The following is a 9,208-nucleotide window of genomic DNA, read 5'->3' as shown; positions in this document are numbered from 1 at the left end:
AAAAAGTGAAAATCTATCTTCTCAATTAGCAAATTAGATCAGCTTGCTGCATAAGCAGTAGTTTCAGAGCTAGTGCAAAAAACCGAAAGCTTTGTGTAGCTGGGGTTTGGAAGGTGGGGGCTAAAACAGGATGTGTATCTTTAGAATTTTCTGCATAATAAAATATTATGTAAAATATTGGCAACCTTGTGTTATGCAGAAGCTGAGTAATGTGGTATGAGAAGCCTGAGAGCTGGAGCTCTGAACTGCCTATAACAGTCTAAGGGAGAGGACTCTCCTATATTTTTTAATTCTGTTTTCCAGTAAAAAAAATCTGAACTTGTTCCAAAATATTCAAACCATCTGTTACATCTCCATTTAGATGCCTTGAGTTTTAGTGCTCAGGAACAGGGTGGCTTTTTGTGTTTTGGTGGGTGGTTTGTTGTTGTTTTGTTTGTTTGTTTTGGTTTTTTTGTTGTTTTTTTTTAATGTAGCAAGTCTGTAGTTATTGTTCTGTGAGGATATTTTTAGTTAACTTTTTATCAGATCACTGCTGTCAAACCTTAATCAAATACAGTTGTATACAGTATCAAATATAGTTGTATCCATAACAAGTATAGTTATGGATGTGGTGAAACTGTTTAGAAAATGCCAGTTATTTTCCAGAAAAAAAGGCAATAATGTTACAAATAAAATATTCTTGAGATTGGATAAAAAGCCAGGTGTATTTACACTCATCTAACACAGAAAACACTTGTGTCCCAAGTCTCAGAGGTCTCATTTGTCTATTGTATACTTCAAGAATGGGACTCTTGCACTCTGGTAGAAGGTTTTCAAGACAAAACCACGCTGGTTGCCTCTTCATCCCTTTCTCTGAAGGTCTTGTTCAAGGAATGGATGAAACCTGTGGTTTTTATCTGTATTTATTTGTGCTGGGTCAGTGAACAGTGTGTGACAGCTGCTACTCTGGTGAAGAAGTGTGAATAGCTCTTGAGTCTCTTGTTCTCTAAAATGTCCATATGTCTGCACTAAACATTGTTAGCTATGTTTCACATGCACAGAATAAAGTAAATTTTGCTTACGTGGTGTAGACAATTTATTGAAGATCAGAACTTTGGAAGATGCAGTATAGAATGTATACATAACTTAAGTAAACAAGTGACAAAGATAACTTGTCAAATCTCCAGGTGACTTACAGTATATCAAGCCTAAAGTCTTGACTTGCATAAGGTTTTACATTTGTGGGGCTTGAGGTGAGGGGAGACTTTGGGGACATCATCTTGCACTTATGTCTTCTGTATCACACTTTGGACTATAACTCTTTTAATCTCTTAGGTGTCTGTGTGTTGTCATCTGTCCCAGGCAGTAGCAACTATTTTAAGTGTTATGCTGGAGTAAAAGGTGACTTAGTGTTCCTTAAATAATAATAACCCAGACAGTCCTGTATTGGGAATGATTTTTCAAATTCTCCTTCAAACTGTTGACCAACAACAAGGATACCATATGGAGATGGGCTATGCTCACTAAGTAGGGCAGGAGGGAGAGCAGTCAGTCCTTGAAGTTTTAAGTTTGTTATCATCCTGAAGATTCTCTAAAAAATCAGTGGCTGGTGGCATGGTGTTTTGGGTTTCTGTGTTTTTGAGATTTTGGGTTTGGGTTTATTTTTTGGTGGTGTTTTTTGTGCTTTGTTTTGTTTGTTGTTGGTTTTTTTTGTTTGTTTGCTTGCTTTTAAGAGGACATCAGTAATTGCACCAATCTATAATTCTTATGATACGAAGTTCTCCAAAGCTGCAAAAGGGCAAATGCAATGCAGCTGAAGGATCAAGGTCCTCTATGACAATCAGTAGCAGTTTGTTGAGATGTGCTATATTAAGGAAAAGAAAATGGGTAGCTCTCTCTATGAACTGAGGTAATAGGTTTCTTATTTCCATTGCAATAGTTTTACCAGAAACCTTAATAAACAGCAAAGTAGATGTCATACAGTGCCTGACAAGAGATTTTGAAGTCTTGCAGGTGGAAAATAGACTGAATACAGTAGTTTGTTATGTGTTTTGTAATTCTGAAAATTTCTTCTGTTAGTTTAGTTTCTTTAGTCTGTAAGAATAGACTAAATAATACCTAGGCACTACTTATGTCTTCCTGGTATCTTAGGTACTGTTGGGGAATGCTGTACAGAAAAGCCTGTAATTATTTCCCCGAAAGCTCTGGGTTGTTGTTACACTCAATTAAATACATCATCTACTTCTTATGTTTCCCATCAGCTACCTTGTAATTTTAAGAGCTTTTAAACTCATTTCTGTGCAACACTTTTTGGAAGTCAACATTATTAAGGCTTACCACTTGGATATTGGTATAAATATCCAGAAAGCAAGTTTCCTTACATTAGTACTATTGCATGCAATATAGTAAGGCTTAGGTCTTTTTGAATGATTTCTAAAATGTAAATCCATCTGAACTTTTTATTCAGTATTGGATGTACCTGGGTAAGTATAACAAGAATTGTCTTGTGCCAGCCAGCTCAGTCTGGAGCATCCCTGCACACCAAGTTTAATGTCTCAGGATTTTCTTTGTAGTAAACCAAAGATCTGATTGGAAAATTTGTGGTGATCTCTGCATAAGCTGATTCCATACTGTTTTGTGGTGAGATGGTTTTTTGTGTATTTCAAGGCAGTTATTAATGCACCAGTGCTCGATTTTGAGAAATGGATCCTGTCATTATTGAGAGTTTGTCACATGGTAAAGCATTTGCTTAATTCTTTCTTTCTTATATTTGCAAAGTATAATGGCAGAATTTGGCCTCTGGAAAGGAATCTTCCTGCATAGTCTGCACCAGAATACTGTTTCTCTCTGTCATAGAGTTCATTTCTTGTATTTGGTCTCAACAGTAGTTTTATGTGTAGGTACATACAAAGGTGGGTACTAATCTTGCTTAGGCCTTGCATTTATTTGAGTTTATTTTAGTGTATATCAATCTTTATATGTTTTACATTGCTTTATATAGTATCAAACACTTTATTAATTGCAGCTTTTCATTTAAGAGAGCAAGATTCCATCAACATTTACATTTTCATTCTTTGTGGGCTTTTTAAAATCAAAGATACTGCATTAAAAATAATGTGAATAAAAGGAAGTGAGAACTTGCTATTTTTTGTCTGGAACTTTAAAATTCTTACAAAATGTTCCTTTCAAATTTCAATTTTTTAATCTAAGTTTTTATTGTTTTGGTTGACTTTGTCTTTTTTCTAAACACATTCTTGTACTGACATTAAATTTATCTGATACAGATACAGAGATCAAAGGACACAACTAGTCCAAAGAATTCAACCAGTAGAAAGATGCTTCCCATTCTGAATAGTTTGTTTTCTTCCCATCCATCCCTATTAAGTTACACTGCTAAAATAACCTTTTATTGCAGGACAGTGGAACAATTCTGCAACAAGTTGAAAAGAACCTGTATTTCTACCATTTTGGAGAAGTAAAAAAAATTACTTAAGGATTTATACAGTAAATTAAACCTGTATTAAACCAGTAATCTCTTAAATTATTATTCTCTTGGAACAAGAACTGCCTTAGACTTACATGAAACCAAACAGCAAGAGCAGAAAAGAGAAGTTGTCTGTAGCCAGCATTCATACAGAAAAATGGGTTCCCCATCTCTCAGTCCCAGAAAAAGGTTCAGAAGTTACCAGTACTGCAGACATGACTCAGTACATGACATAAAGGGTTTATTGTGGTAATGGGAATGGTAATACAGCATTGCCCACATATGCTTCTAAGTATAGAATCTCATGAATGGAAACACTAAAAGCAAGGGCAACTGGCAGCATTGTCACTCAAATGATGTTTATTTTTAGAGGATTACCAATGCTTCTAATCTGCTGTTTGTACTATCTCTTGCCAGCACACACACACTTCATTCTCAGTTTGCTCAATTTAAGTGACAGCTCTTAGAGCAACAAGACTCCTGCTACTTCTAGGGACCATAACAAAAGACAGCCTCAAAACAGGTGGAGTGTAATTGAGAGTAAGCAGCAGGTACTACATTAGCTGAAAATACAGAATCGATGCATGTTACACCTATATCAAATGTAATTGAAGTCCTCAGTTTCACCCATTTCCAAGAGGTTTACTGTGCAAGAAGTTTGCTGTATATTATGCATGTTATAGCAACAAAGCACTGTTGACTTTCTCAAAGGACAGCAATGAAAAAATAGTAAAACAATGTCTTTGAGTAAGACAAATCATATCAATATTAGATGAAGTTGGTTAAAGTTGTTTGGCTTTACATTGTTTTACAGTCCTGCCAAAATTAGGACCCCACCTCTTAGTGAAATTTTTTGAGTCTGATGACAATTCTAAATTACTGGCTGTAATGAAGCACAAATATTGTCATGTATATAAACTGACAAAAATAGCTGGACAGAATTTTATTGCTATATGAAGGTGCAACACAGTAGACAGTAAGATTTGCAGCAGTTCTAACTTTGTAATTTTTTTTTTAATGAACAGTCAGTGCAACATTCTCCCATTTATGATAAAACTCTCCCACCTTATCCTGCATTGTCACCAAATCATCAGTTACCATTATGTCCTAACTATGCCAGGACAACAGGGGTTTGGGAGTTATAGGAGCTCTAGGATATTTTGATAATCGACACAAATGCACTAACTGGATATTTTTGCTAAAATATTGCTGTATAACATCATTGAGCCAGACCTTTCCCAGCCATTCAATAATTTACCAAAAGCACTAGTTTTGTGATAGTTGAATGTTGCTGGATTTGACAATCTAAGCAAGAGTAAACCCCCACATAATTTGAGAAGTTCAGTGTTCATTTAATGAGAGAATAGGACCAATCTATTACCTGGAACAATAAATAAAAATGTTTAAAAAGGCAAGGTCTATGGCAGATCTGTAGATCTCTGGATTTCTCTGAAAGTTTAAACACTAACAGTGCCCACATGCCTTCATAGAAGTTAGGGAAACATCCCCATGCCTGACAATGTGTGGATTCTTCAAAGCCATATTAAGGCAAAGCATTAACAAATTACAGGGCACTGCATCTTTACAGACTGATCTGAAAATTTTACAACAGTTTTATCTGATTCTTTGCTACACTTTAAGTTCACTATGGAATCTAGTGTATTACTGATTTATATACACATTTGATAAAAGAAAAACAAAACACTCAATTTTCATGTCCAAAACTGGCCTTAGCTTCAAGATGTAAAAGGCCTAATCCCTGCTCTCTCTGGGATCTAATCTGCTGCTTGTAATGGTGGCAATAGGTATGATAAGGTACATTCTCTCATGAGCATGACTACGGATAAATGTGACTAGTATGGACACAGATGTACAAACTGGTCACATTACTGGTGTCACTTTGGTTATGTTTGAAGTGTTGCTGTAATCTTTGCCTGCACTGAGAAGCATTAATGAGAATCCAAAGCATTTCAAGATGTGTGCGATCCTCTCATACAATATTATGAGGAAATAGCATTGTGTTTGGACTTGTCTGAAGGCCTTTTATGTAGTCACAATGCTATCAGCAAAGCAAAACCCCAGAAACCCCAGGCTTGTAAACAGGAATTTCATCTTATAGAATCTATTTCTTCCTTGACCTGTAATTACACTTTGGCTTTCACATATTTCTCTCCTGAGCAAAGCCAGTGTAGTCTCATCAGGTAGCAATGCCTACTAATGCAGAAACAGGCCATTTCTAAATGCCTGTGTGCTTTGTAATTGATCTTCAGGTTGCTAGTTCTGTTATTATTCTCGCTGATTTAGCAAACTGTAGTTACCATTGCTGTAGTCGTGACATGTGAAGCCCTGGCTGACCTGAATTTTCCTGATTTTCTTCTACCATTATATGCTCTGTGCTTTAAAGAAGTAATCCAAATCTTCTTGGTTTGGGTTTTTTTTTTTGTTTGTTTGTTTGGATTTTTTAAATCTGGAAATCACATAGGATATTTGAGAAGCTTCCAATATTCATAATGGGTCATGAACTTGTATGAAGCATCTGTGCACATACACATAAAGTTTATGCAGTAATTACACATATTAACTAAATAGGCATAAATATGCAACATCATATTTTCTGTAATTGTACGGTGAGGTGTCTGTACCTTACAAAAGAAAGCTTTTACAGTACTTTGTGTCAAAAATAAATGGAAGATTGTGGAAATATCTGTCACAACTTAAATGTACAGATTAAAACTAGGGACTTGGGGCTTTTATGCAGTTTTGGATACAGAACTATGATAATTAATGAAGTTTTCTGAATGTACAGTGAAACTTCTAATACTTAAAGTAATTTACCAGTATAATTTTAAAGTTTCGCTAGCATTATTAGAAGGGTAAAGCATTTATTTACACATGGCTTTACTATTCCCAGCATGGACATATGAAAGCGATGGCAGCAAGTGATTGCTGGGAAATACAATGCTACCTGCAAAACAATCTAAATTTGGGGCAGTGGGTCAATTAATAATGAAAAAGTATTGACACCTTAATGATAGGATACCTAGATGAAGGCTGATAATTGCAAAATCAGCACATCTTTTTGGTTGGGTTCACTTTGTGTTCTAAAAAAATGATACTTGTTAAAGGGATAAGGACTTAGAGGTTTCTCAATGTCCTTGTATCAACAGTGATGGAATTCAATATATGCTGATACGTGCATATCTAGTTCACTTAATTTAGATTCTTGAAGTGATTGTGTGATTCATCTGTTTTAGGGAACTCACATTTTAGACATGAATTATCAGTGTGTTAATGTGAGTCGTTAAAATTCATTGCTTGTGAGTCCTCGTTGGAGCATGAAGAGTAAATGGTTTCCATTACCCAAGAAAACTCTTCAGAGTATTTACTTATAGTTTGTTTTGTCTTGGTTTGTTCATGCCTCTCATTCCATGTACTACCTAGTAACAAATTGGTTTAGTAATTTGTCATGCATTGTAGTTAAAGCTCTACTTTTATAGTCACAGTTCTGCACGTGTAATTGGGGAGAGCAGTGGTCTGACTAGACGTAGGTTCATTAATACTGGGTTTTAATCAAATATGATCCAAAACAGCGGGGTCAGTTCTCTTTAGTGTTTGCCTGCATTTTGCTTTTAATGATTGAAAAAATATTATTAAATTAAGTGACTCATTCTTCTGGTACTAAGCTATTAGAGGCTTTTATTCAGTTGAATGATTGACTAATGTAAATAATGCCTTATTCACTTCTTATTGGTATTTTATGAGCACTCTATTAGCTTCATTAGGGTTTCAACTTTAGTATTAAATATCATCCAAGTTCTTAAATAAATAAACAAATAGTACAGCTACAAAGAAACTTTCTAATACTCTGAAACAGAATGCTGGAAGAGGCTGTAAAATATCCAGTCTTGGAAGTTTTCTAAACGAAACCAAGCAACCTGCTAACTTGAAGGTCAGATCCAGCTTTAAAGTTGGTCCTACTTCGAGGAGGCAGGGAGGGTGGTGGAGCAGACCTTCAGAACGCCTTTCCAATCACTTCTGCAAATCTCCTTCTTCTTAAATACACAGATGGGTATTTTCTTTGGGGATTTATTTTTCGTTTGGTTTGGTTTGTTACACCAAAGTGTGTTGAGGGGTGCAAACACATTTCCTGATGGTTTCTGTTGAAACTATAATTCTAATAATAAAATATATTAGTAAAAATTAGAATATTATGATGTTTTGCAAGTCAGTGTGGAAGTGCTGATTTATTTTTTTCTGAATCTGAGATTCAAAGTGAAAAGGCCAAGTATCTTCAAGTGTCCTGCACTCATGTATACAGACCAAATAGAATAACTCTATCCTTTCCTTCACTTAGGTATTTATGCAGGCATTTAGGCATTAATGTGGCTTTTTGTTATTTTCAAACTGCATACTGAATTAATCACTTCTATTAACAATTTGCATACCGAAACAGATTGTTATGCAAGTTATGACACTCTTGTTATTTAATAATGGAGCAGTGTGAAAGAGTACATGCAAACTATACATCTTGTTTTCAAAACCTGAGAAGTTTTTATGATGTGTTAAGCTGCTTTTACTGGAGATACTGACTAGTCTTTATCCTGTACCTCAGCAGTAGCAGGAAAATACCCTCAAAAGTAAGGGTGCTGTAAATCTTAAAGAAGTGACTAGTAATGCAGTGTAGTTGTTCATATAAGTAAAGCTGCAATCATATAGGAGACATTAAAAAAGCAAAATACACCCATGGACTTAAAATTATTATAAAATATAGTAACCTTTTTTTTTATAAAATATGTACATATACATGGTAAGTTTTGGGATAAAATCTCTATTCAGTTTTCTTCCAGCTACATTCTGTTTGCACCACAAGACGTATATCAAGATACTTCTGAGTTGATACATGTATCTCAAGATATGTTTTTAAAGTTTTAGCTGTTTAGTAATAGCAATTCTATAAAAATGTTAGCTATTGAAATAATAGCAGGAGATTTTACGGACTTGTTGGAATTACACCTGTCTACTGCAGAAAGTTCACAAAACCCCCCTCATAATCTGATGCTGATATTCACTAGATGTGTTTTTCTCTGGGTGTGCCGATGCTAAGTATGTGCTATACTGTAGGGTTGTTCTTCAAACTACTCATAGTAAGTAAAGTAAAAATGACATGACATAAAATTATGAAGAAAAAAAAACAAGAACAAACAAATGAAAAAAGCCCCCAGAAACTTCTATGGACAGCACCATCACAATTCAGCATCTGGATGAACTTTACTCATGCAAAAATTCCTAGTAGCCTAATGAAAAGTACTTGCATTATTATCCATTGCTACATTATATCAGAAGACTACAAAAGAAATTGTATTATACAGTGTATTTCTGTCCTCAGTTCTTAAATTAAGGGGTAAGGAATCAGAAAACAAAACAATGGAGGAATGAGAAGGGGAGGATTAACGAGCTACCACTGCTGAATACAAGGGTATGTATAAAACTCTCATAGCAAATGCTGAGTTCCCAACATGAGTTTCAACAAGTTGTAAATGTCATATTAGTGTTCTGCTAGTATGAATAAAATTCTGCTATCACTTAGATACTCACAATGCAGCTCTGCCACTAGGTGTCATGATGTGTATTTGGTGTGTAAATTATCAACAATATGCAGGCTTACTACCAAAATTCACCTGGTGTGTGCTTTTAGAGTGTTCCTCCACTATGCTTGGGAATTTTGTCAGGCTACATCTTTTGTTT

Source organism: Molothrus aeneus, chromosome 1, assembly GCF_037042795.1.
Source record: "Molothrus aeneus isolate 106 chromosome 1, BPBGC_Maene_1.0, whole genome shotgun sequence".
Lineage (NCBI taxonomy): Eukaryota > Metazoa > Chordata > Aves > Passeriformes > Icteridae > Molothrus > Molothrus aeneus.
This window is presented reverse-complemented; position numbering follows the sequence as displayed.